The sequence below is a fragment of the Telopea speciosissima genome, unplaced genomic scaffold (genome assembly GCF_018873765.1).
Source record: "Telopea speciosissima isolate NSW1024214 ecotype Mountain lineage unplaced genomic scaffold, Tspe_v1 Tspe_v1.0012, whole genome shotgun sequence".
NCBI classification, from domain to species: domain Eukaryota; kingdom Viridiplantae; phylum Streptophyta; class Magnoliopsida; order Proteales; family Proteaceae; genus Telopea; species Telopea speciosissima.
In genome coordinates this window covers 436,136-463,918 of record NW_025317348.1, presented here as the reverse complement: position 1 = coordinate 463,918, position 27,783 = coordinate 436,136, and the positions used below count along the sequence as shown (strand labels likewise).

General features: G+C 45.3%; 2 long non-coding RNA genes across 2 annotated transcripts; both read right to left on the bottom strand.

Moving 5' to 3' along the window:
* Positions 1-145: 145 nt before the first annotated feature.
* On the bottom strand, positions 146-21,191 carry LOC122647119. Its single transcript, XR_006330803.1, has 3 exons — positions 21,181-21,191; positions 11,840-11,841; positions 146-495 (listed from the first exon to the last, which is right to left on the bottom strand). It is a non-coding gene; the product is annotated as an uncharacterized LOC122647119 (long non-coding RNA).
* LOC122647096 lies at positions 1,352-10,986 on the bottom strand. The gene is made up of 3 exons (XR_006330779.1): positions 10,613-10,986; positions 9,877-9,879; positions 1,352-1,365 (listed from the first exon to the last, which is right to left on the bottom strand). It is a non-coding gene; the product is annotated as an uncharacterized LOC122647096 (long non-coding RNA).
* Positions 21,192-27,783: the final 6,592 nt, after the last annotated feature.

Genomic DNA, 27,783 nt, shown 5'->3' with positions numbered 1-27,783 from the left:
CTTAGCTCATTGGTGAATTGTTCGTCACTCTGAACTGAAGACTTCATCACTTATTCCCGAATGTATAATGGCCTTCGTCAGCGGTTACCAGTATTCTATACTGACTCTCCTTTCAGCTCTCCTGACCCGGGGCCCCAAAAAAAGGAGAAAACATCGGGTAAGTCCGCTGGCGACTTCAAATCCGCGTCTAATTCTGCTTCAAAGTCCAATTCAAAGGAATGGAATCGAAATCCCTGATCTACGAGCACTCTCTCCCGGTGGTCGAGCTGATCTACGAGCACCCTTGCTTGCGACTTTCTCTGACTTTCGTTCTTTCGACTGATTGCCTTCCGCCCGGAAATAAGAATGATTTTGAACCAGGGACTGAAAGTGAAAGCTCTGAAGCAGCAGCCTTGCTGTCCTACTATTAGAAGTGAGGGTTTTCCCGCTCGTCTCGTCTTTGGTGACAAAAGTTCTCTCGTCCATCTCCGTCTGTGAAAAGCATTGGCATTCTAACTTCGTTTCCTTCTCCTCGTCTTAGGTTAGGAAGATGAAGAGGCGAAGATTGGAAGAGGAACTCTTGGCATCGAAAGCTATTCTGTAGCTCTACCCCGAACTCGTAAACGACTTCCCCTTCATCTAGCGTTATTCTTTCTGTTGATCTTTTTTGGTAGGATCTCCTGAGTGGGCTTGGTTGGTCTTTTTCTTTCTTCTCTTTGTATTCAGACTAGGAGCAAGTATAAATCTCTGTGTATTCAGATGAGTCGAAAGCAGGCGACGAAGGCCCACCAATTGACATTTAAATAGAGTGGTCTCTGTTCATTAGGCGAAGAAGCTTTAAGGGAAAAAAAGGGGGTATCCGAAGGCGGGCGTCACGAAGGGTTTAGTTCACAGAATGCTTTCGATAAGCAATTAGATTCAATATGGGTTGGTATTATAAATCCCAATGCCAAGCCAGAGTGTAACCCTTGGCCAGCCAGTCTACATAGGAAAAGAAGGCCAGTGAAGAGGCACGCCACCCATCAAAATACATAAAGCCTATCTCATAAACTCCGTATTAGGCACCCCTTTCCATAACAAAGAAAGGGGGCGTTTAGCCCTTATGAAACCAACCGAAAGCAGCCTGCGCATATTAAAGAAACTCTCTTCCCGGAGGAGCTCTCCAATCCGAGCAACGATGGCTCGCGTACAACGCTCTTGGCAAGACTAGAAAAACCTAGTTATCTCATCATGTCAAAGCTCATGAGAAGATGATGAGCCGAATCCTATGAGCGACAGCGAATAAAGTCAGCATCATTCTATGACGCATCTAAGAATTAGTCGTACATGCAGTCGGCACTGGAATATGAATATTGGCTTACCTCATCCCGTCTTCCCAGGGAAGTGCTATGGTGAGTAGCAAGACTGGCCCCTCTCCTTATTGGTCTATGATCCCCGATGGTCAGGCGCACAAGCAGAAAGAAATGACTAATCCCCGCGAGTGACTAAGCTCCGTCTCCGACTTGATGACTGGCTAGGGAAGGCTTGGCTTGAAGAAGAGAAGGGCATGGAGATTTTCCTTACCGATGGTTTGCCCCAGCTCCAGTACACCCAGCAACCGCTCCAGTTCTGCCAGTTCCCATTATAGTATGCAAGTTATTATAAAGTTTCTAAAATGACTAAAGCACTGGAAGCAGAGGTTTCGAAACTAGAGGAAACCAAAACTTAGATGAGAGGGGAAAGAAAGGCAATCCTTGCTTTCATCAACATATGCTTAACACATGATGCAACTAGATTAGCCCTTGAAACTACATACACGCTAGTCAACCCAAGGGCAAGGGTTCCCGACTATGGGTCGGGGTGAGCTCGCCTCCCTTCCCCTAGCGTGGAGTGTGCCGTCGGGTGCAGCCCTTCCCTTAGCGGCGCCCGGGGGTGAAAGTCGTAAGCCCCGGCCTAAAGCGTACCCCATCTAACGCTGTTGGCTTCCCCAAACCTTGAGATAGTGCGTTTCGATGGTAGCTTATTTATTCCTTCTTCTCCGGGCATGCTTACTAAAAATGTGCGCGAAGCAGACTCTGCCGATCTGGGCCCTCTATCGTGCAATCAAGCGATCGGGGCTCCCTCTCTATTTTCGGCCTCCTCTTTGCCTTCCTCTGGGAACGGGTCTGATTCCTCGCGGCCAACCGTGGCGTCCTCCTCTTCTCTCTCTTCTCCGGTGGTACGGTGACTTCTAGTGCTCGACCTCGTCCTGAACCGCCTTCCTAACCGACAGGTCAAACTTTGAATTGACTAGCTAGCAGGAAGCGGTAGTGGAATGCGGATAATGAGTTAAGGATAATTAGTTGAGAGGGGTGGGGAAGGAATGAAAGGATGGAAAGACGAGCAAAGCAAAGGATAACACACAGAAGAAGAAGCAAAGCACTAAGGCATTGAAGTCAACAGTTTCGTTAGCGTATCCGGTTAGTGAGAATAGCCATCGTCGATAGCGGTCATCGATTCATTCGGGTTAGCGGTACTTAGTCCACCTTTTCGGTTTAGTAAATCCCCCGTCTGATAGCGGAGTTCAAAGTTCAGAAAAGGACATTCATTGTGACGAGTTGAACTTAACAAAATGGTATTTTGATGGACAATGGAGGTGAAGCACGTTTTTGAAGCAAGATAGGCAATCACCAATCAAAGCGGTGGAAGCTGAGCGTTCACCTTAGCGGCACCTCTGACCTCAGATGCATGTGTTAAGCATATAACTAGCGAGCGAACCTGACTGAGCCTGCCTTTCAAGAAGCGGATAATCCAGCAGAAGCTGAATACTTGGCTTCAAGCTTCTCAGCGCCATAAACGTATGTTGTTACCTATTCGACCATTCTAAACGTGGCTTCAAAGCTATTCTTTCTATAGCGCTTGCTTCTCTCGGGAATTGAGCTTAGCCCTTTAACCAGCGCTTATCGAGGGAATTGTTTCTAAGCCGACAAAGGCACCTGACTCGCTAAGAGACTAAGCCGACAAAGGCACTGTTTCGCCTACCGACACCGCTCGCTAACCGGTTACCTTCTGTTACCCTTCAATCGGCGGGCCTTGGCTTAGTTTTAGAGGTTAGTTACACATCTATCTCACTTGTAACTACCTGACATACGCTATAAGACTATTGAGAAAGACCCGAAACCAGAGTCGCCAACGGCACTCTTTATTGTGTGCTCTGAGGCTAACCGACAGGTTAGAAGTCACCTTGAGTCCGCTAAAAGACTAGGGCTATGGTAACTAAACCGGTGTCGGCTACCGTTGACTGCTTCTTTTAGGGCTATTACCCCTAAAAGAAGCGCTGGACTGCACTCGATAATGCTTCTTCTATTGAAAGACGAAGTCCTTGCTCGTGACAACTAGACTTGCACACTCCTGACTTCTGCTATAAGCTATAAAAAAAGAGGGCAGGGAGCTTGTGACTAAGCCGCTAGGGAGACTAAGACTAACCCGAATCCGGGGAAGGATCCTATGACAGCACTGTGGATGGAGTACCGGTAACTTCACTCTTTAATGAATGCAGGAACGGAACAATTTGCAGTGGTGAAAGCCCCTACCTATGAAAGAAGCAAGGGGGACTGGTAATCCTACTCTCTGTCTTGCTACCTATGACTGCCTTGTCGACTCTGTTGACGGAGTACCGCTCACTGCACGGCTAAGGGAACTCTGTCTTGTATGCTAAGAGAAAGTCTTCGGTACAACTCTTCTTTCCTCCGTTCACTCCTCTCCTAACGCAGGCAAGGCAAGTAAATGATTGATAGCCGAATCGGTGGACTGCTCGGCTCCTGCTTCTTCTCTGTTTTCTGCGCGCTAGGCTTGAACCCTATTGTGGTTAAAGAGGAAGTCCCCGCCCATACTTCACTTTTCAACTCATAACTTAAGCTCTCAGACTAGAGCTATTCTCACTAAACCGAATCTTTAAATCGAAGACGGGTAACTAACCTCTTTGAATGAATCTGTTACTAAGCCGACTCTGTGCCCGCATCTGTAGACTGCATTGTCGATACTGGACACGGTAACAACACTGCTTATTATTGTGTCGAAAGAGGAACTCACACTCAAAACATAGCTTTTAAACTACTAACTGAAGCTATCAGACTAGGGATCTTTTACCGTTACCGCTCCGTGGGCTTCATCTGTTAATCTGTTACTAGCCCGCCTCTGTTCATCGAAGACCGCTAACGGAACTCTTTATTGATTGTGTTTACAGAGTAGCTTCTCCTTACAACTCTTCCTTTCCTCTTCTCGTGCCCTTTCCTAAGGGCCACGTCCTTCACTCTATTACCTTCTATTCGAACTCTGACACTTCTCTTTTACCCTTACACTTCTCACTGTGAAACTTCTATCTCACTCCCTCACTCCTGACATCCCCTAACTTTGGCAAGGCAACAAACAAGTAAGCTCTTAGCGCTTCTTTGGCAAAGGCTACTCGCTCGCGGTAGAGCTGTCTTTGCTAGCTTTATTGCTGGCTCTAAGCCTACCTCCTTGACTACATCCTGATAACCGCCTGCCTGCCTTGACAGAAGAAGCAGTGCAGTAAGCGTCTCCGGACATAGAAAGTAGGCAATCACTTACCCTTCGTTAGCGGTGTAGGTTTCAGTCGTAGTTTCTGGTATCGACACAGACAGTGGGAAATCTCTATACGATTGAAGTCAGTGTGCAAGACAAAGTATAGTTTTTACTTTGAGTTTCTCTTTTAATAACATAAAATAAGCATTCCACAGTCGTAGGTACCGACACCGGCGGATATCAATCACAGTTTGACGTGCCGTATTTAGTAGCTAAAGCGATAAAGGCTCTGAAAGAGGCACGTCAAAGTAGCGATCGAAGGTCAGCGATTTCGCTGAAGTCAAAGAAGCAGGTATAAACACGTCCAGGGCATCGCGGATCCTGGGGAGATGGAATTCATGAAAGTCAGTCACAAGCGGAGCCAACGCCGACTAGCAGAGTGGTTGATAAACAAACAACTCAACTAGACCTATCAAACCTGCACCTTTAGTTGTAAGCCTTTCCACAAGTGCCTCCTCTGCCTTTCCATACCCAAATGAACCTAAGGAAACTGAGACTAAACCTACTATATCAGAAGGCGCTATAACGCCCTCGATTCATCCGACTCAATGAGAAAAAGAGAAGCTACTCGCACCTTATTATTGAGGAGGCTCCCCTACTTACAACAATGAAAGGCCTCCCTGTTGCCTTAAGCGACTACTAGTGAGCTTTTGAATAAGGAAAAAGCTCTGCGCTTTTCTCTTATACCTTCATCGCCCATTTCCACCCAGCGACACCTCTCCACGAATCAAGCCGAATCGAGCAATAAAGAAAGACTTGACCGCTTCAAGGAAGGGCATACATATAAAGCATCCACCCCCTTATGCGTCTTGCAGATTGGAACTGGGTCTTTTTGAACTGGGGATCCGATAGCGGTTGACCTATCGGAGTGCCAGTCCATCGGGAAGCGCGACACCCTCGTGCGCTTTTGACTTCGAGCGGCCCTTTTCTTCCTCTGCACCCGTGTGACCCTGGTTGTACCGGTCCACCCTCGCCTAGAAATTGAACGACCTAAGAAGCAAGGGAGGAGTTATTGTTGAGTTGAGCAAAAACCGTGAATCAAGGTGACCTCCATCCGAATATCGTCCAAAGGATTTAGAACTTTGTACACTGGCTATTGAATCATCTGGGCCACATCGACGGAACCTTTACACATTTACACTTACAGCTTTCGCGAATACGTAAATAAGGGGGTTAGGCCTTCAACAATTAAATAAGGGGGTTGGGCTTTCGCTTCCTTAGATGCTGTTGTTGGACCCAGAAGATTTGGCTATGGATTTTTATCCCGGTCTGGTCTACTGGTGCAACATCCGCTTAGTCAACTCATGGTAGTGCTACTGATGTTGGTACTGGACCCGGAACAGCTGCTGGACCGAACCGAGTTAATCGACAGGATCTACTGCTACCCCTCCAAATGGAATTGGTAGGAATGCTCGTTCAAATGGAATCGGAATTGTGACTCGCTCCAACTACGGCAGTAACCCGTTAGAATGCCGTGAACCCTGGAATTGGCCGAGATGCTGCTACCTCTCATCAGATAGAGTAATAATAAGAAAATTATATGGAAAGAAGGCTTGTAAAGACCTTCTTTGCTCCGTGCGCTTTGCCCCCAATTCTATACGATTTCGTCCGTAAATCCGAGTGTGGTAGTGCCCTAGTTGGGGGGCGAGATTCAGATTGTATGTTTGCCAGATTCCGATCCATCCCCTGTTTGCCGATTGAAGAAAGCCTTAAATGGTCTCAAACAAGCGAGAAAAAAAAAGCCCTTTCTATGTTATTAGTAAAGCGCTAACGCGCCCCTTATTGAAAACGGCCTAGCTAACGCGAAACGGCTTTCGCGCAGCTCAATCCGTTGCTTCTTGCTTTCGAGTCGGGTAGTGAAGTGGTCCGTGAAGGTTAAATCACACTTGTGTTAAGCAAGCAGAGTAGTCAAGCCAGAGAAGCAAAAAAAAGCAAGAAGCGGTTTTCGTTCGATCGACGGAATCAATCGTACTTTCACTGCTGTGGACCGGCTTTCATAAAGCACCTTTGGGCAGCAGCTACTATTGGGATCCAATTCCGAGATCAATTCGACAATGAAACTCTTCAAGCAATGATCTTATCTATGTCATTTCTCTTGACGCGATACAAAAGACGACTTTCGAGAGTCACTTAGCCCCTTGACCTCTTCTCTCAAAAAAGACGCTGTGTGGGCAAGTCGATCAAAGTCAGAGCGGGGAGGGAATGTTTACAGTTGTTGTAGTACGACTTTGAATTTCCTGTTCGGTCTTTCAATAAGTAGTCAGCTGCGGGCTAAGAAGCCTCGTAGTCAGACTTAACATTGATTGAAGCAGCTGTTGGAGAGAAGGCACCAGTCAGACCCGCAAGCACCGGGTAGTACGCAGCGGCAGTTTTCAATCATACAATGTGTACTCGTAGTCTGACTTTTAGCGGTAGTCAGCTGTCCTCGTTCTCCTCTTTTCATTGCCCTATTGAGTAAGGGTCGGTGTTTGCAAAAATGTCGAGCCGACGGGGTCAGGTACCAGTAGTGACAATGGCAAAGGGGGGGGCTGGACACTAGTTGTGCTAGTGGAATGACCCAACTGGACTTAGTCAGCCCGAACCGTTTTGCGGTTCTAGAGTACCCTGAACAAGAAGAGGCAAAGATGCCAGATCTGGACACTGCTGAACCGGAAGAGATTGCTCAGGATGAGTGTCTGGGTAACAAAGCCGAGAAGGGTGTAGTCAAGGAGATAACTCCCGAGGAGAGTGATTTGGCCCATAGAAGCGAGGATCTGGAAGAGAGGGTTGATACTGGGTCAACTATGGCAGTGACTGAGGGGGACTTGTTCTGTGATAAACAAATGACTCCAAACAAGAACCTCAGGGCAGCCAATCCTAAGAAAAGAGGTGAACCTGAGAAGAGCAGTAAGAGTAAGCGTTCAGGTGCTGGTTCTCTTCCTCCCAATTCGAGGATCGCCGTGAAGCTCAGTTTTTAAAGCGTAGAACAAGCCTAAGCCTTTCAGATCCCAAGTACCCGGCCCCAAGGGGTCGGAAAGCCCCATTTCCCTACCAAGATCTGGCCATAGTTTTCAAGTTTTCACGCTCTTCCGAAAAGAGGAGATTTTGGTCTTGACTTTAGACCCACCAAACGGAGTTTTTGAGTATACTAAACTAAGGATGACCCATATCGAGAAAGGGCCCGTGCGTACCATTGAAGAGTGCCCCTGATCATGCCTCGAAGAAGGCAATTCACGAGGAAAGGTCCCACTCAGACATTCAGACACACACAAACACAAACATGACAACCGGGGCACGTTGCTAAGGAGGGGCTCCTGCTTTGACTATAGAATAGATGAGCGTGACACATGCCATGATCAGACTAGAAAAGAGAATGAATCGAGACCGACAGCAATAGCTGAAATTGTCACTTTATGGAATTGTTTTGCTTTCTATGGATTCCCCAGAGGGGGAGAGACCCCAGTCAGCGACACAGAAATGGTTGAATCAGAGTTCTTGAGATTAGATTGGTGCCATGTATGTCTTTCCCTTCTGGCTCTCACCGGTAGACCACCCCGCCCTATCACATGCCAATGAAAAAGAACCTAAACCAAGGTGCTTTCTCGGGCTAACCTTCTTTCTATTTGTTGATGGGACATTTCCACGAGATCCTTGCCCCTTTGTCTTTGTCATCAGCGAAGGTAGCTCTCTAAGAAGTACTCTTTTTTGATGCTTCAGCTTGAGAATGAGAATCGATGGGATCATTTCTTCCGGATAGGTCGGGTTCGGTACCATCTTTGCCAAGGACTTGTTCCCTAAAGAAGGAAGGGGAAACAGCCATTACTGCCGACCCCACCCGCCGCCCTCTACCGCCTTTGTCCCAGCGCTGGCTTGGCTTCAAAGTGGAAAGTAGGGCAAGCAAGAAAACTCCAAGCTAACGCGAAACGGCTTTCGCGCGTTGCGCCGTTGCTTGTTCCCTTGGCCACATCCGAGAATGAAGAGAAAATAGGATAAGACTAAGGGAAGAGCATCTTGTAATAACCTTTTATCCATCCAAAAGAAATTCATCAACTCAGGAAATGGAAAAGATTTTCATTAAATATCGGAGCTTGCACCAGAGCCTAAGAAGACTATAAGAGTTATCTTTCTCTTTCTCGATGTTTTTCTCGGAATAGAATCCGCTGTTAGCAGAAAATCCATTGTCTTAGAAAAAATCAATGTGGGAATACCAGGGCTGTCTTATGGCAGCGAATGCCGGGTATAATAATAGAGGTATACGTATGTATACTCTCAATGGTAATTTCTCCGTGGGGAATACATGCCAATATCACCCCCCGGTACCCCCTATTGTTTTAATCCCCAGTGAAAGCTCTCTTCTAGGCGCGGAGGTACATACATCCATACGAGTGACAATGGTTCACAGCCCGAGGGCTAAGTGAAAGCTTTCTATCTCAGCATTTACGGTGATATAGACTCTACTTAGTTTAGTGTAAGAGCTAAAGGAAAGGAGCTATGATTTATACCAGTATTCGTATTAGAAGAGTGACTTCTTAACGCTACTAGAGAGTTGACTATGAAAGATGAAATATTTGCGGTAACTCTTACTTAAATCAATTCCATAATTAACAGATCTAGATGCTGGATTACTGGTTTTCTATCTTTCCTGTGCTATCAAGAAGCAGGAATTGCGGGATGCTAAAGATAATGCTGCTGTTGCTTCTGAGTTCGCATGTGCCTCGGGAGAACCACTACATATAAATATGCCTCTATGACATTAACTTCGCATCTCGAAAGATAAATCTAGAGAAAGAGAAATCTCCTTTTAAACGATAAGCGCTACGCCTCTCGTTGTCTAAGAGTTCTTCCTTCCTTAATAAATTACCTGCTGCTCTCCTCCTTGCTGCTTTCCACTAAGGGTCTGAAAGAGTTGGATAAAGTTTCACTCTCGATGGCAAGGCAAGGATTGAACTACCGCACTTCTAAGGGGTGAACCTATTTCCGGATTCCTTCTAGCGCTTAAGGTGCGTAGCGGATTGACTAAGAGATGGGGCATTACCGGTGTTGGGATACCTTTTGAATATGACTCTTAGTATAGGAAGGAAGAGGTTGGGGTGAAGAGGTGGGACTAGACAAACAAGCCAGCCATTAGCCCTCTGTAAACTGGAGTATGGAAGTGGAACTCAGTCTAGTCTGCTCTGCTCTCATCCAGCAAGCTCTCTAACACTAGCTAGCGCTAACCTCTCTTTAGCCTATCTGTCCTCTTCGCTACCTCTCAACAGTATTAGCTTTCTAACAAAGCAAGTAGCTAGCGCATCTCTTCCCTCTTCGAGCCAACCGTTCACTTCCTCTAACGAGCGAGTAAACTTCGTTCACCACTTACTACGTTCTTTCAGAACCTTAGATTCCCTGAAAGCAAATTATGGAATAGCGCTAGCTAACAAGTAAACGACGTAAGTGAACGGAATGCTGTTGGCATGTTCGAGCTAAGCAAGCAAGCAAGCAAGTAAACTACTTCTCTTCGTTGCGTAGGCGAAGTGAGTTGGCTGTTTCGAGCTAGGGCTAAGCGAGCCAGAAGTGAGCCAAGCTGGAGTTCTTGTTCGAGTGAGCCGGGTAGTAGTTCGTAGGCTAAGTGAACGGGGAGCTACGGCTGATCGAAAAGCGAAGATAGGCGCATAGTTCAGTGATCTACGGCCGAAAGAGGGAACTCGGAGAGGTCCCGATCAGGTTGTTTTAAAAAGCTAGGAGAAGTGAACGAGAACTACAGTTCGAGTGAGCGGGTAAGCAAGCAGGTACGCCCGAGTTATGTAATAGAACTACTAATCAGTCTTCTCATCTCTAAGCCAGCTAATTCCTAACAAGCTACGCACCTTCTTGTACTTCCAGCCAAGTAAGGCAACGCAGTTGCTGTTGTTGAGTTAAACAAACGGTAGTCAGATAATAGGCGGATGGAGGGCCTATTCTGGACCAATTATAAACCATAATCCCGATGCGCTGACATTGTTATGAATGAGTTTATGTTTTAAGAGAACTAGTAGTTATGAGTTCGTAGCTAAAGTCAAACTGGAGCTAGGAACGTAGCAGTGAACGCAGTGAACGGAGCTACCGGGTAAACGAGTGAGCTTAGCCCGTAGCCGGGTAGGGAACTGTTGTTGCAGTAGTTGCTTAGGCCGGGTAAACTTAGGCTTAGGAAAGGTAGTTTACTTGCTTACTTGTTAGAGTAAGGCAGCTCAGCTGTAGCTAACTTGCTTTCTAAAGGTAGCGCTAGCTAAGTAAGGTTTGCTGCTGCTAAGGTAAACTTGAGCTACGAACTTAGGAAACAAGCCAGCTAGTCGCTTAGCGGAGCTCGTTCTATGACCAACTCTCTCTCTCGAGAAGGCGGTTTGAAACTCGAAAAGGAAGTACTGCTGCCTAACTAAACTCTTGCCACTCCTCCTTCAGGTTCAAAGCCGGAAGGAAGACATAACTCTTCTTTCAAGATCTTGCTACCCAAGACCTCACTCTTAGATTTATTGCTTAGCTCTCGTCGTTCTTCCGTACCTAACTAGGTTTTTTCTTTCGAACTTCGATCTCGTTTTGTAACTCAAATAGCTAATAGCTGTAAGCTGCCTAGCTCTGGTTCAGACCTCCGAAACAATTCCATTACATTAATATTTTAATGATCTTGCAACCTCCGATTCAGGAAGCTAGACTAAAGTTTTCTAGTTGATTGGAAACCTAACATTCTCTGATCGTACACTCCTTAAGTCACTTACTTACCAAGCAATCACTCGGAACTCAATTCGCTCTCTAGACTGCACCGCTCACTTGGTCTCGTCTTACGCCGGCTCAGAGACCGGACAGAACTGCGCCCTAAGGCTCTTTCTGTAGCTAATCGAACGGAGTCTTAATTAGTAACTCTCAAACACTAATGCCAACTCCCCTAAGGGTTCTAAGGCATAACAGGAAGAATCAGGCCACCTTGAACTATTAGGCTTTTTCTCTCAAACTCAGGTCGTCCCTGCGGGGCCCCGACAGCTCCGCGGTCTGTTCGCTCATAGCTCTTAGATTCGTAGCGCTATTGCTAGCCCAGCCCTACCTCCTTAGCTCGAGGAATTACTAAATGAAATGCCAACCGTTGTCCTTCAGGCTAACTAACTCAACTCAGATGCCATAACTCTTCTTTCCTCCGTTCACTCCTCTCCTAACGCAGGCAAGGCAAGCAACTGATTGATTGCGCATTAGAGACTGAGGTAGTATTCTTCTAGAGAAGGAAAAGGAAAGCAAACAAGCAACAAGGGATGCCATTAAGCAAGAGGAAGCATGCCTGAGCTAACACAAGGCAAGAGCAAATGAAGTTGACGTCTAAAAGAAAAATTGAAAGCATTTTCGGGCAGGCAACTAGTTACAAAGACCCAGAGGACCAAGGAAAGTCTAGTTTTTTACTAATAATAAACATGGCTTCTTCTGCGAGAATGCCTTTAAGCAACCAAAAGAGACCTTCAACTAGCAAGAAAGCTACCCGCCCAGATTTCTACTTACAGGTTGGGAGATTTAATTCACGAAGTATTCGATAAAGAGAATGCGAGTGAGAAAGACTTGGACAAGACAACAGATGACGCACTAATTGCACCTCCTGGTACTAAGAACTCGAGTGCCGACTGTTGCTACAGTGTTTTAAAAGAGAGTTATCGCTATTGTAGATTTACGAATTGACGGAATGATGCTTTGTTCACACCTATGTCCAGAGTGCCATACATCTGAACAAAAAGAAGATCTACCATGAGAGGACCAAGCATATTGATATCAGAGTGAACTTCATTCGGGATGTGATCTCAGGGTCTTATTACAGTGAAGAAGATTGCCACAGCAGAGAATCCAGCTGACATGATGACCAAGCCGATTCCGGTGGTTCAAGCTTGGACTTGATCGGTCTTCGAAGTACTTGAGGAGCCAGTACCTGAAATGAAAGATCAGATCGTACAGGCACTGGAGGGGACAATGGAACGTTAGCCTTAGGCCCTAAATCAAGTGAAGGGTATGGGACGAGAACCTGCTTTACTGTCTTTCGCTTCCCGCTTTCATGGTCCCTATCTCTGCCCCGGCACTGGCCGACACCTAGGTCTATTCCGCGCTTTTTCCGTCTCTTTTCCTAGTGCCTTAAGAACGAAACAAACGAGGATGGTGCTTCAGACTCTAGGAGCACTACCGTAGCCTCTCTGTCAGTCTATCTCAGTAGTGGGTCTGGTCTATCCGTCTTTCCTAGGTGCGCATCTCCATCTACTAAAAGTAGGGGTTGTTGCCATAGATAGATTGGGTCATTCGTAACCAGAGCAATAACCGATGCTACAGCATAAACTACAGTTACAGCATAAACTACAGCTATACGTGGCGGCCCCACACGCTGCTTTGTTTAACAAGCATCACCCTTCCTTTAGTTCTAGAGTTCATTCAGGAGTTCAAGGCAGGCGCGTACAGATAGGGGCTTCGGTAAGCATTCCTGTGTTAAGCCAATCAGGTAAGCGAAGATTGCTGTGTTAATGTGTAAAGCAAAGAGGTAGGCAGCAATCAGTACACGAATCCCTTCCTTAGCACAAGCACTAAGTAAGCAAGCTACCTTGTAAATAGTTCCCCTTCTCTTAACTCTAATACACTGGTGACTAAGAGACTCTCTTCAAGTGGAGTGAAGCCAGCACGCGGTACACAGCATACAGGGGGACGAAATCAATACAAGTAGTGGGGAAGCCGGCCAATCAACCATGTAGACACACAAAATATAGCAAACTAGCTCATCAGTACAGCTAATTGATTCGTTAGGTGACATGAGTTACACAAGCTAATAGGAAATCGGCACGTACCTCGCTTTCTTTAAAAGAAAAGGAAAAGGGCTATTCCTGCTCTGATCCCCGTTTAAATCGAGTGAATACCATACCTGGTTTAGACCGTCGGGGAGGAAAGCTGTGAACGAATCTGATGCTTGAAGGTTTGAAGGACTAAGCGCAGTTGGAGGAAGGGTACTATTAAGGGCCTGCAGTCACTTCAGGGGTTAGCTCTGCAGATGTTGAAGGAATGGAATAAGGGCAGCTTTCAAGCTTGACTTTCTTCTTTCTGGCGTGACTGCTTTCTTTGCTAGATGGGATCGATCCCAGACCTAGCCGCTTTGCACCTTTGGTGGTATCGTTATCGTATTCTAAGTAGAAGATCCCACGTACTATCCGAAAGGCTGATTCGTCTTAGTCTTCCGCTTGAACTAAAGGGAGTGAAAAGTCACCCAGTTCACGGTGAGCCGAGGGTTAGGGGAAGAGGTCAGTCCTTTTGCTCTTGTTCAACTCGACTGTGAACCCTGTTCATGGTTTCATGTGAAAAAGAATAATAAGCGGTCTTTGGTCTTCAGTGAAATGACATGGATCCCTTTAAGAAGAAGTAAGCTCTAATCACTCTACCTTGACACCCGAGGGGAGACAACTCAACTCAATAGGTAGAGTAAGTGCCCTATTGGCTATGGGTCAGGAACGGGAATAAGGCTCTAGTTCGACTAGCAGCTTTCACGTGGCGAGAGGGAGAAAGAAATAGCAAGTACTACTCTTTCTCTTTGAACGAATCCGAAGTTCGAAGGGGAGATTTATTTGAACCTAAATCCTTGGATCGCCCATGTGTCTATGAAGAGGAGCTTTTAAGCTAAGCCACTTCTTTCGCCTTTAGCTTGACAGTAGGAATGTGATCTTTGCCTTTAAGCTTTGAGCTTGGCACCTTGGCAGTATAATCTATAGAACCGGATAGGCCAGGCCAATTAGTTAGTGTGGTTCGATAGCTTTTTCTCTTGTTTCATCAGTTGCCATTGGTCCTGTCGTATTAAAGGCATGGCCTTGTGTGAAGGAAGAAGACGGCGCTATCGAATCCGCATTAGCGCAAATCCGATCTTTTCGGGGTTGAAGGAGTAAGCGCAGCTATTAAATCCGCATCTGGCTTGACTGCTGGAAAGCTTGACTTGGCTTGGCTAGAAGGGACGAGCGACAGAAAGTCTTCTTTTTCTTAGTCTTCTCTATCTAAAGGGAGTTTCGATTCCGCAGAACCTATAGGAGCAATAGACGGAGTTAGTGTGGTATAGCTGTTAGTAAGGCGTAGAGCAGTAGCGGTCTTAACTTTTCCTGTTACAGAATCGACTCTGAACGCTGTTCATGGCACGGTTAGCGGTTAAAAAGAATAGCGATTGTTGAATCAGTTTGCTCTTTCGACTGTGATTGCTCTTGTGAAGCTCTGAGGTGAGGTTTAGGATCCTTTAGGAGTGAAGACAAGATCCGACTTTCAATCGAGTGAATAGCAGGCTTGTAGTTGAATCGAGATTGGCGATTAGTACAAGATCGAAAATCTATCTCTTTCCCGCAGCTCGTGCTTTAAAGCGAACGAATGGAACTAAAGGATTGTTGACTAGACTTATACAATATTACCTCTGATTCCTATATGCTTTAATAGAGAGAATATCCCAGCTAGAATAGCAATAGGATATAGGAGAGACTAGGAAATGATTGGCCTTAGCGATTCTTCACTCCTTGTTCATAGCTAACCAAGAGCTAGCTTAATTAAAGAAAGAGATAGAAGCGAAGGCGAGTGAGTATATTAAGTAGGTTTGTTCTGGCTGGCGGACAGGGGAGTAGTAAGTAGAGCTAAGCGATCTACCGTAGATCAAACGGTGATGAGTAAGGCGACGAGAGTGTGTCAGTGTTCAGGAGAAGGGGGCTTGGCCTTCTCTCATCAGCAGACCCAAAAGTCAGGGCGGTGGGGCCAATCTTCCTAAATCCCGGTCGTGAAATTGGTGGTTACCACCTAAACCGCGGCTATTAAATTGCCGTTCGTATGAGGCCTCTTTGCTTCCCTTGTCTCCCATTCAAGCTCGGGATTAACCATTCCGCCTTAATCTTATCTCTTAGATGGTGCAGAGGTAATCCTTCGAAGAATCTTTTTTGCTAGGTCTTCGTTGGTGTCCTCCTTTCGCTTAAACCCTCACGGGCCTGCCCTTCCTAGCGAGCGAAGCAAGCAGGGGAGGGAGCCGATATGTGAAATCGGCGACCGACCCAAGGGTTTCATTTCGCCGTCAACTGGCTTTTTCGGTCGTTTAAACCGCCGAAAAACCTGTTGACGCATGATTCTCCATCAAAACGGACGTAGAACGTCGGTTTTGATGCCTCCTTAACTGACTATAGCTGGGAGTAGAACGGATGCTCCCTCATCCCTTCGAGAACAGGACAGGGCAAGAAGAAGGGAAAAAAAGATGGTCGGAAGATTGAGAAAGCGAGGGCGTTCAGCGCCAGGAGGAAAGGACAAGCCTATGAACAAAGAGGAGGAGGCTTTGGGGACATCCTTTAGTGGGTGGGGGAGAAGCGGAGGGCGGAAGCTATAAAAAAAAGAAGACCTCGGTGGCTTGGCTCTGGAGCCTGCCTATACAAATTGGGATCGCTGGTGCGGAGCTGCGAACGGTGAAAGCAGGGCTAGCAACTAGTGACAGCCGGTCAAAATGGAGTTCGTGTCCCCAGAGTCAACGTGAGAGAAAGGAGCGAGCGCAACGCAAGAAAAGAAAGGGAAAACTCTGCTTCTCCTTCCATCGGACACAGATTCGATCAGGTTACGGCATCATGAATCATTCAGAATGCAGATGGAATAGTCAGGCTTTCAAGCTGATAGGCGATCTGACCGTAGTGGGCCCGACTATCTTTCCAATTTATTGTAGGAAATTTCGTAAATAAAGTAAATAAGTGAGCTGTCGCACCTGGGGCTCAAACCAGACTTCTCTGAGAAGCTCAGTGGTCAAAAGCGCTTCTCAGAGAGACATGGTTCGAAAGGAAGGGTGCATCCCATGCTTTCCGTTGGTCAACAACCAACCGCAGCTCTCTATAGTTCTTCACTACTCGTACAGGAAGGAGTCTCTTTCTGTCTGGAGGGAATCATATAATTTAGCAATCAAGAATGCCTCAACTGGATAAATTCACTTTTTTATAAAACTTCTTACCGTTGTCTAACAACCTGAATATTTTTATTGGAATCTGTCTCGGGGTCATGGGCTTTCTAATTTTTTTTAAACCAACAAGGCAAAAACCCTGGCCACTCGTACTCGTACTAGGGCTAGTGCTAGTACGAGTGGTTCCCCCACCAGTCCCCCTCCTAAAAGGAGGCGTCCGCCTAAAATAAAAAAGAAAGAAACACAGGCCAAGAATGATGAAAATCTTAAAGCGGCGCTTAAGGACACCTTAGTTGAAGCACTCAAGGCGACCTTTAAGTGTGTTTACGGAGACCAGCTGCTACCGTCAGATGCCAAATGGTTACGGGCTATTGAGCTGATGTCAGACGAGACACTCGATGCGTCTATACTACTTGAAATACTGGATGACATAAAGAAGGAGGGGGGAAACAGTACATATTTTGTTGATGTATTAACACGAGTAAATTAAATTCTAGGGGCGGGCACGTCCGATTCTGACTTATTTTAAAACAATCATTTGGTTATGCTATTTTGGGCTTTGCTCTAACCGAAGCTATTGCATCGTTTGCCCCAATGATGGCGTCTCTGATCTCATCCGTATTCCAATCGAGAAAAGGTGTTGATTTTCATATAGCACTTCACATCACATAAGTAAGGAGGAAGCGGGCTACTCCCCGAAAATGCCCCGCCCTACGGTTCGTTTGTCGTTGGGGCTAAGCAGCAAAGAAGAAAGTCCTTCCGAGCCAGAGTAGGATCAGTGGTTTGAACAAAGAAATCCGATTAGAGCTTGCCAATGGAGACTTCAAATCAGTAGATGTGGCAGCCGTTCATGCAGAGACAGCGGAAGAAAAGCATAGCTATCTGAAGGGAATGCTTAGGACTTCTTCAGCTTATAAGCCAACACCTAGAACTGAGGACAAGAAATTTGAGCACCAGAAGGTTGAAGAAAAGAAGCCCGAAAGCTCCAAGGGAAACGAGTGGCTGAAGATATAGTATGTGGCAATTGTGGTGAGAAAGGTCACTTCGGCAATAAGTGCCCCCACAAGACTCGTTCTGCAAACGTAGTTTAGAAAGAGTAAAAAAATAAGGACAGCAAGGACGAAGACGAATGTTATGATGGTTATCCTCCTGATCAAAATTGACCCGACAATTCTGATGACGAGGTTGAAGCCTACTCGGCTAATCATACTTCCTTTCCTAATGGACTAGTGGAAAAAGCTCCCCTCTTAAGACAGAAGGGTATTTTCGTCCACGATAAGGAATAATTTGTAGTCCAAACAGTTGTTTATAATGGAGCTGAAGCCAACCTCGTCTCAGCCAACCTAGTACATGAACTTAATCTTCCGCGGAAGAAGCTCCTCAAGACGATTCACGTGAGAGGTTTTGGACCTACTGCTAGAGAAAAGGTTGATGCTATTGTTCGAGTTCATCTACAGTTTGGGCCACTTCACTATCAAGTGCCTTGACTAGTCAGTCCCTTACCAAATTGGGACATTCTCTTAGGGCGACCATGGCAACTTAAGGCTGGTATTCTTTATGATGGTACACGTAACACCATCAAAGTGAAGCAAGGTGGGCGGACATATTGGATGTTGCCTCATGCTTTAGTGGATATGCCACGACGGCAACAGTTTTCTCCTCCAGTAATGCGCAAGCCTGTTCTATCTACTTTTACAGAGGAAGTTGTACTCCGACCATCATCTTTCCCAAGATATGTGCCACCTCAGCGATGAGATAACAACAAGGGAATCTTGGGTTCGAGACCTAACTCGACGGAGTCAAGTTCTTTCAAGAGAGGTAGAGTTGATGCAGTTGCACTAGCCTGGTTGGATAGATATGATCCAGTTTGTAAACCCAGGCCAAGGAGAACCAGGCCTAAATCTGACCTTCAATTCTAGTAAAAAAGAAAGGGTCTTTCATTTTTTTAAGTTTTGTAAACTAACGTATATTATTACATGCCTGTTTTAGCTGTCAATAGGTACTTAATTTTAGTTGGGTTCAAACTCTGTTTCAGTTTTAGATCAACATTAGGAGTATAGTTCAGTTAGTCTTGAGTTATCACCTGTCTTTTACAAATATATGTATATATGCATGTAGTCATGTACCCCATCGACAGAATATGGTTCAATGAACAGAAGATTTTTCATGATTGCTTGTTGCTCTCGCTGGAGACTACTTGGTTGGTTCGATTGATCTCTCCTCACTCTTGCTTCGTTCAGTTCTCAGTTTCTAATCTCAGGTGTGACTATTCCATCTCTTCTCCTTCGGTCTCTCTTCTCCCCTCCTTCTTTCTAAGTCTGGGAGGATACTCTGTTTTTTGGTCAAGTTTAAGCTTGCTAAAATTTGTAATAACTCATCCAATACTAACTAGATTGTTCTGAAACTTTGTGGCTACTCTTCTCCGTGAATTCTTTCTATAGTTTACTATTATTCTACTCCTTTCCACAGAACTGGTTTATATGCTCTGTTTTCTGGGATTTCCAGTTGCAGTCCCATCGCACCTTGCAGATGAGCTGAGAAAACTGAGATAATCTGGGAATGGATAGAGTTGACTGATGAGAACTCTCGACCAGAATCTGGGATCCATCTGATCAGTCCACTTTAAGATATAAGATTTCTCTTGAAATCTGGGTTGTTCCCCTACTACCGATTCTGAGTTTATTTTTTTTTTATTTTTTTAGTTTCCTAATTCAAGATTTGCCCCTCTGAAAATATCTATTTACCATATTTAGTCCCTAATTACAGAAAAGCCCCCTGTCCAGATTTAATTACCTTTTCATCCCAGAATCTGTTTAGCCTTCAAGGAGGGTCCACTATTGTCCTGAAATTACAGTTTTGCCCGTATTTCTCAAATCTTTCCAAACACATCCTGGTTTGAGTGTGGTTCCCACCTCCATGGTTCCCTAGATCCTATTCTAGACCCGGGACCCACCACCTGCTCTCCAGAATCTCCATAGTAAGAACCTTGTTCAAAGACATATCCCCACCACAAACTCTTAACAGCATTCTTCCATAACCTCCAACTAACACTGCAAGTGCTGATATCCAGCACCAGATTGTACAATGTATCGAAAAACCAAAGTAGTAGGCAACTTGCAAACCCAATTATACTCCCAGACCTTCACTTTGGATCCATCTCCCATCTTAGAAACAGTGAGAGTCAGTAAATGGTCCTTTACTTTATGCTATTTCTCAAACAACAAAGAGCTTCTATTTTTTCCTCCATTTTCTTTCTGGTTGATGACACCTTACAGATTCTTCCCCCATCTGTTCATGCTGAGTTAACCCCACAGCAGACAAACATTAAAGTTCTTTTTGTTCAAGTCAAGGATATGAGACTCTAGCAAAACTTATCTTCCCCGCATCCCTAAAGGATTCCTTCACTCTTCCAGAATCTGATGTAAGAAAGATCTTCCCAGAATTTAACTCTTTCCCCTTCCTTATTAGGACAATATACAGAGGTTACAACCCAATCATAGCCATTCTGCCTGTTGAGGAGACCAGAGACATAAATAAAGCCACAACAATTAAAACCAACCAGCCAAATAAATCTAAATATGTCTTAAGATGGCCTCCCAAAGCCCCTTCAGCAGATATGTCAATCCAGTCCAACACATTTGATCCCCAGAAATTAGCAATCAATTGAGAGTCCACTTCTGCCAGCTTAGTCTCTTAAAATAAAACAACACTTGGAACCTTTTATCTGGAAGGAATTTACTTCTAGGGAGAAAAGAGTCGTACGGCTTTTTTTGAGAGTATATGGGTATAACTTGTTACTGGCTAATGAAAATAGATGAATATGGAAAAATAACCCAATAGTGCACAGTTAAATTAATCACATCTGTGGGACACTGCTGTTAGGAGGGTGGAAGCTTTTTCACTGGTGATAGCTCTTGATAAAGCTTTAACTGTTCAACAGCTTAAAGGGAAAACCGATCTTAAGCCTCCTTTGGTTGAAAATAGACAGTCCAATGACTGAATTTAAGGATATGACTTCTCATCAATTTTATTGACTCACTCACATTAACACTAAAGGTTCTTCTTACTTTTTTTTTTTTGGGGGGGGTTAACCTCCGCCATACTGGCATAGTATAGGAAGACTTATTCAGAAACAACAAAGAAGTTCTGCTCCTCCCACGATCGTTAGTTATAAGGGTTGACTACCAAAAGTGATAGGATGTTTGAAATAGCAAAGCCTAGTCTGTCGTGTGATAGAAAGGTTTGTAGGAAGATAAGAAATCTGTAATGAGAATCACACAACAGGTCCTGGTTTTCTTGATCAGGGGTGACACCACATGTCAAAGTTAAAAAAGAATAAGAGTTTCTGTTACTCAGTGGGAAAAATAGAACTTTTATGGTCAACACTCATTGACAAATTCTAAAGTATGGAAGTTCGAGACTGCAAGAGAAAATCATAAAGTTGCAAATACAGAAACGCATACATGCATGAACATGTGACACACATAACTGCAAGCTAGAAACAAACCTGTTCTATCGAAGAACTGTCCAACCAAAATGTGTTTTCTGCCTTCTGATTTCCAAACAGTTGACAGAAGATATTTCTGGTGCCACCAACTTGACTAGCCAGACCATTAAATTTCTGCCACTTCAATTTCAAGAATCTAGCCCCAATTCTTTCATGTGCAAGCGTTACAGTACTGTACATAGTTAAAGGATTCCTGCCATTTGCTTTTTTCACTATCAGGTCACCTTTAGGCATTTTTCTGAACATTCGACTTCCATGAGACACCTGCATCCACACTTAAAGAAGTTTATTTCATGTAAGAAACAGAAAAAGCAGCACAACCATAAGAGAGGGGGAGAGGAGAAAGAAAAAGAGACAGAAGGTAATCACTGAGCTATCTTCTAGAGGGCTCTATTAACTGACCAAACTTTCCCAGCTTGAATGAGGCCTATTACCCAAAGGGTTTAGCTCAGATCTGGCTCATAATGAACCAATGGACCAGTTATACAACTGGATCCATTCAAGCCCAAAATTACCAAGTCAAGAAGCTCATGTAATGCAGGGGCATAATCTCCACCCTTTGATGTGGCTTGATCCTCTTGGCAGCCTTCTTCAAGTAGGCTTCTTTCTTCGCTAACGCTTGGGAATTCCTAGAGACAACTAAGTTTAGTTCTATTTCTAGCTTTTTTGATAGCTATATATTTCGTTACTGGGCAGCCAGGTCGAGCGAACAATCGCATATGTAAAGGCAGGCTAGCCACCCAAGGAAATAGATAGATCTGAACCATGGTCTTCCCAAGAGTATATTGAAGGAGGAGGGGATATCAATAACTTAGAACTCAACCCTAAATTGAACCGGTCCCACAGTGATATCTGTGGCTAGTATGCCGATGATATTCCTCCTCGTATTATCATACGCTCTCACTCCTTGTGTAGAGGGTCGAAGATCGTTGGGATCAAACCCCAACCGTTTTACAATCCTGAGAGGGCAAACATTGAGGGCGGAACCGTTGTCAACCAAGACTTGTGGAATCCTGTTCCCATTGCAATCCACGGTAATGTGCAGAGCCTTGGTGTGACTAGTCCCTTCAGTCGGGAGGTCCTTATCGGTGAACATGATGGCTTTTACTGCATACAACGCACCGACCACGTTAGCTAGTTAAGCTGGTTCAATTTCAAATGGTACGTGAACCTTAGCCAAAGCTTTTAGGACTGCATCTCTGTGGACTGGTGAGGCCGTCAGTAAACCCCAGATTGATATATTAGCCTGCGTCTTCTTTAGCTGTTTTAACACTTCGTTCTCAGGCTCGGGTTGAGTGACGGTGGCACCTTTATTCTTCTGCCTAGCCAACTCGGCGGGATTATCCACACTCAATTCAGACGGCTTGAACACTTTTCCACTTCTGGTGCCTTCATTGACCGGATCGCACTCGAAGTCGGATTCGAAGTACAGTTCGGCATCGAATTGAGCTGTCAAATTCTCAATTTCAGCATAAAGGTCCGATTCCTCTTCGGATCCGTCACTGATAAGGATCATGTTAATTTAAGGATCTTTAGTTTCAGGGTTTTAAGAAAATAACGCCTCTAAGCCGAAACCCTCATCATCCTTATTATCATCAAAGTGTATCAAGGCTACCTCATCATCCTCAAGTGCCTCGATTGTCAGTAGCATAGTCCAGATATCAGTATTAACTGCAGTCCACTCTAACTCTGGTATTTCTAACTCACCTTCAACTGGCTGGATCAAAACCGAGGGATCCTTCAAATCCCCTCCTTCTTCAAGCATATTGACGGATTTGGATTGTCCGTCATGGGCCGGTAGTGGATTAGTCTGCACATTGGGCTGTTGCTTAGTCTGTATTCTAAATTTTCCTTCATCCAAGAGGTCTTGGATGGCATGTCGGAGTAAAAGACAATTATCGGTGGCATGGCCCTTCTGCTGATGATAAAGACTAGAATGCTCAGGCTTATACCACTTTGGTGCAGGATCAGGCACTGGCCTTGGATTTACTTTAGTCAACAGACCTTTGGATTGTAACTTCTTAAACACCAAACTAGGGGCATTCCAAGATCAGTGAACTGCCTCCTTTGGCGTGGTGCCGGATTCTGGTCTATCATTACCGGTGGCGTGTGAGTCACCGTGTTTACTTCAGTATTCTTGGCTTGGTAGGGCTTCTTTGTCCCACTCGTCCCTGCAGTGGTTTTGCTTTCAGTCTTAGGGAGAGTGTTTGTGTGAATCGCGTTCTCAATTTGTTGACCCGCCTCTGCTAACCCATCAAAGGTAGTCAATGGCTGAGCAAAGAGGTATTGGGCGTACTGAGGTTGCAGATTATTAATGACCATTTTAACCTGTTCTTTTTCAGATGGGCGATCCCACATCTGAGCTGCCTTCTTCCTAAACCTCATCAGAAAAGCCGTGAACCCCTCTTTCGGTTCTTATCTAGTGGTCTCCAAGTCATGGCGGGTAAGTTCCATCTCAGTATTGTAAGAATACTACTTCTTAAAAGCTTTCATTATATCCTCCCAAGTACGAGTCTGGGAGGTTTCGAGGGACATTAACCAACGAAGGGCTGGTCCAGAAAGAGTGAGTTGAAACGCTTGGCCCATTTGTTGGTCGGTAAATCCTTGGACTCTCATCTGTCCGATGTAGGCCCTCAAGTGAGCTCGAGGATCACCGGTCCCGTCGAACTTGTCAGAGTGCCATTTAAACTTCTCAGGTATTTTTGCCTCAGGGAAGAAGCACATTCCTTCGGTGTCGAGCAACCTGCACCTCCACGCCCTTGACATTCTTGAGGGCGCTCTCTAACTTCTCCACCTTCTCTCTAAGTGCACGAGTCTCAGCAGACTCAACCGTGGGTTGTGGAGTGGGGTTAGAGTTGATCACGATGTCGTTCTCTCCTAAGACCATATTGGGATTTTCCGATGCATCGCCACGGGCTGGGCGAATGTGGCTATGCTCTTGATGGCTATGATCTTGAGCCTCAGGTTGACTTGGCCTAGCGTTAGCACGCATCAGATCAGATAAGTTGGCCACCAACCTAGTCAATTCTTGCACTTGAGCATTCACTTGCTCCAGGGTAAGGGATGGGTTGTCACTGGTACTCATGTTGGGCTGTGGGGAACCAAACGGGATTGCTTCAGGAGACGATGGGGTCGGTCCATGGATTTTCCTTCCTTTTGCCGCATTTTTCAATTTTAAATTGAAGTTGTGTTCAGTGAGGATATCGAGATTCTCTTAAGAGAAAAGGTAGCCCTTTCTTTGTCACGAGCTGGACTCGAACCAGCGCGTCTAAAGGTCAAAAAAGCCCATCTAGATTTCAACCTCACACTGATCGTGACTTTGGTTACCCGGTTCGCCTTTCTGACTTACAATGGCTACATCCAGGGCCGGCACACGGACCGGCTCCCCTAATCGGGGAAATACTCGCTCAGAAGTTCTTTAAAAGATAACGAATTAGGGTTATTGAGATCCTTTTTCATCGCTAGTATTTGATTGATTTCCGCCCTATCGTAATCGCGAACACGGACATCGACCCCCTCGAGTTTTTTTTCCAACTCTATTCTCTTGTCGTCAAAGAAAGAGCTGATGGCTTTATCGGGCGATTTATCAATACAATTTTCTAGTACACCAGGATGCCGAGCGAGCTCGGTCTTGAAAAGGAGAGCACACTCGTGTTTCAGCTCCCGAATAAATAGATCTTTATTTTCGAACTCTAAGGAACGATTATACTCCTTCTGCGTAGGAGCCAACTTTAAGATTTCTTGTACGTCTGATAAATATTGGGTCTTTGTTTTCCCCATAAGAAAGGGAGACTTTTCGTTACCGAAGGCCTTTAGCCTTTGGTGCAACGAGGTCTCCAGGCTGCGATTGCGTTCCACGGGGTGGGGCCTTTCATTCCCGTTTTCATTGTCATCTGGGAAAGGCTCCAGTAGAACCCGTATCTCGAAAGAGCTTTCCGAAGACGATCCTTGATTTGCTCCTTCCGCCGCGAGCTGCCCCTGGTCTGGGGCCGACGAAGGGGAAGGCGATCGTAATAAGCTGTCAACCCAGGCGTCGTGGGCTGAGCTGCTGCTGGATGGATGAGGCTGCTTTGTCCCGGAGGTGCCCTCATCCGGCAACACCATATTTCCCAGAGAGGGTGTTGCTTCCGTAGAAAGGAGCGCCCTAAAAGCACATGCAATTCCCAAGGCAAGCCCCCCAGAGCAGCCCATTCCTTTACATAGAGCAAGCGATAGGGCTCGCCCGCCGAGAGAGAAAACTATCCTTTCAAGCAGCGCCCGAAAATAATCAATCAAACCCAGTTCGAGACAAATTATATAAAAAACAAAAATTATAGTGGCTAGGAAGAGGAAAGGAAAGCATTTCCTAACAAAATAAAAGCTTGTATGCCATCGGATTGGCGATAACATTTGAAGTGACTGAGAAAATCTACGCATGGTTTCGCTTTTTATTAGCTTCCAGGAGGCCAGGTCAAGATCTGAACACTCCCATATTTCCATCGACAAAAGTCTACGGTTCGGGCTTCCGCGTTACCCTTGTTAGACCAAGGTAGATTCCTCAGTCACCTCTTCGTTGCAACCGAAGAACACTTGCCCCCCCCTTTTCTTTTCCACTTCTCTTTTCCTTCCTTCCTTTTAGAGATACGATAGCAAGAAGAGAGCGTCATAAACAAGAAAAAAGAACATTTTCCTAAGTGGAAGAGTTTTTTGCGTCGCTAAGTTCAAAAATTGAACTACAGGGGTCTGATTCTTCTTAAGAAGCTATGTAGGCAGTTCGGTTTAGTTTATATATAGCCGGATGCGACCCCCCCAGCGCGAGCCCAGCGGCACTCCCTCCATCCACGGAGAAAACAGCGTCTTTCACTTCAAAGGAGGGATTGATTGCCCTTCAATGAAGCTTATTACTAGCCAACTGCATCTTCCCGCGGAATTTAAAGAGAAAGGTGGAAAGTAGAAGCAGCTTTCCGAACGCGAATCCTTGCTTGGAAAAGGTCCGAAAGCTGCCTCGTAAGTGATTGGGTTTACCTTAAAATCTGTTCACCGCTGCACACCTACCAAATTTCGATTCAAAGTATGACATACACCGGGTAGAGGGACTGAAAGCAGATATGGATGGTTTTGCTTCCATTTGCCCGGATTGTACCCAGTCTTCTCTACCCCCAAAAACGCATACGACTAACCCCTTCTAGGTTGCCCTAGAAGAAAGAGAGTCTGCCTTTAGCTTACTTGTTCACTTATCTTATACAATTTCGTTTTAAAGCATTGTTGTCTATGTACTCAAGCCTAACCTGCCCTTAGGTTCTTTCTCTCTACCTTCCGGATGTCCAAGCACAACTTTGATTGAGCTATGACCAACATCAGCTATTTCGTACATCTCTTATGAGTTTTCGACTTCCACTAAAAGTGGATGTTGAGTTAGGTACCATACTCTTATGAGTTAGTAAGTAAGTCTACTACCTGCTGTTATGACTTACATTCTCTAATGGAACTAATTGGACGCATGGCGCTCCGCTCATGAATGTGAGTTCTGAGTTTAGTTAGTCTATTTTGAATTGAGTGAAGGGACCCATCAGTATGGGGCCCAAGCGTATACCTTCATTTACTGAAAGCTAGATAAGGTAACCCATTACTATTCCTGACTTAGTTAGTTGTTTATAGTTCTCTTCTGAAGGCTCCACTTCCAGATTCAGGGGGAGTTGAACCCCCATCTCTCTCAGTAGAACTACTTTATACCAATCAAATCTCCCCCCGCCCACCCTTCTTTCTTTCCTTGTCCAAGAATAATAAAAGACCACTCACTACAGACTTTATTGGTAAATCAAGATCCAATCGAATCAGTTTCCCCTCATAGCTTTTACAGTGATTAGCAGCGCTACTGTTCCCACTAAAAAAGCCACATACAGTGGGTTCTGCACAGCGCTTTCACTCGAAATCTGCATTTCTACCAGGTCGGTTACTGACGGACTCTCCGATATACTCGAACTTATGGTCCCTGTCGTTACCAGTTGCTCCTGAAGCGCGGGAATTGCGGGTTGAAAGTAAATGCCCGCACTAAGGGCACTCGCTAAAGCAATTGTCCGATAAACGAAGTTATCTATCAATTCCATTTGACCCGCCGAAAGACTCACGAAGAAGCTCATTCGAAAAGATATCCAAAAAAAGAGAGACTTTTTGAATGAGCTCTAACTCCCGGATTTCGGCCCGGTCTATTTCTTGACTTCCAACCCCCTCATTCATCGCTCCTCATCGATCTTAAGCAATCACTAGTAATGGGAAGGGAATGTCGCATGCCTGCTATTTCTTATTGAAGAGGGAAGTTTAGTATCTAAAGGCCCCCTAGCAGCAGCAAAAGTAAATCGCGGCTATCAATAAAAATCTGGTTGCGGCCCGGGTTCTCGCCTGTCAAAGCAAAGAAAGAAAGTCGCTTCCCCGTGTATGTTGTATGAATGGATATCTGGTTGTGTAAGTGGGCAACCCCTCAATCGTATAAGCAGCGCTTTTCCGTTATGAGATGTAATTGTTGAAGGAGAGGGAGTTGGTTAGCGATAGATAGATCGGAATGGGTGCAGAATGAGACGAGGATGTAATGGATGTTGGAATGAAGGGTTGGCTAGCATTAAAGTCTCGTATCTCCGTCCCTAGTATTGAAGTAAGGCCCATAGGGATCGTAGCAATCCCTTCTATATCGGTTATTGCCCGGTCCTCCCCCCTACAAAGCGGAGGGCAGCCCTTCCTCACTAATAGTATTTGCTTGGCAAGCCACCTTATCCTTTCATTTCCAGTTTACCGGATTAACAACACCCCGTGCTTCAAATTTGCTTTCTCGCTTGAGGGTCGTGCTTTTGTAGCTATACGAACTAGGGCCCTA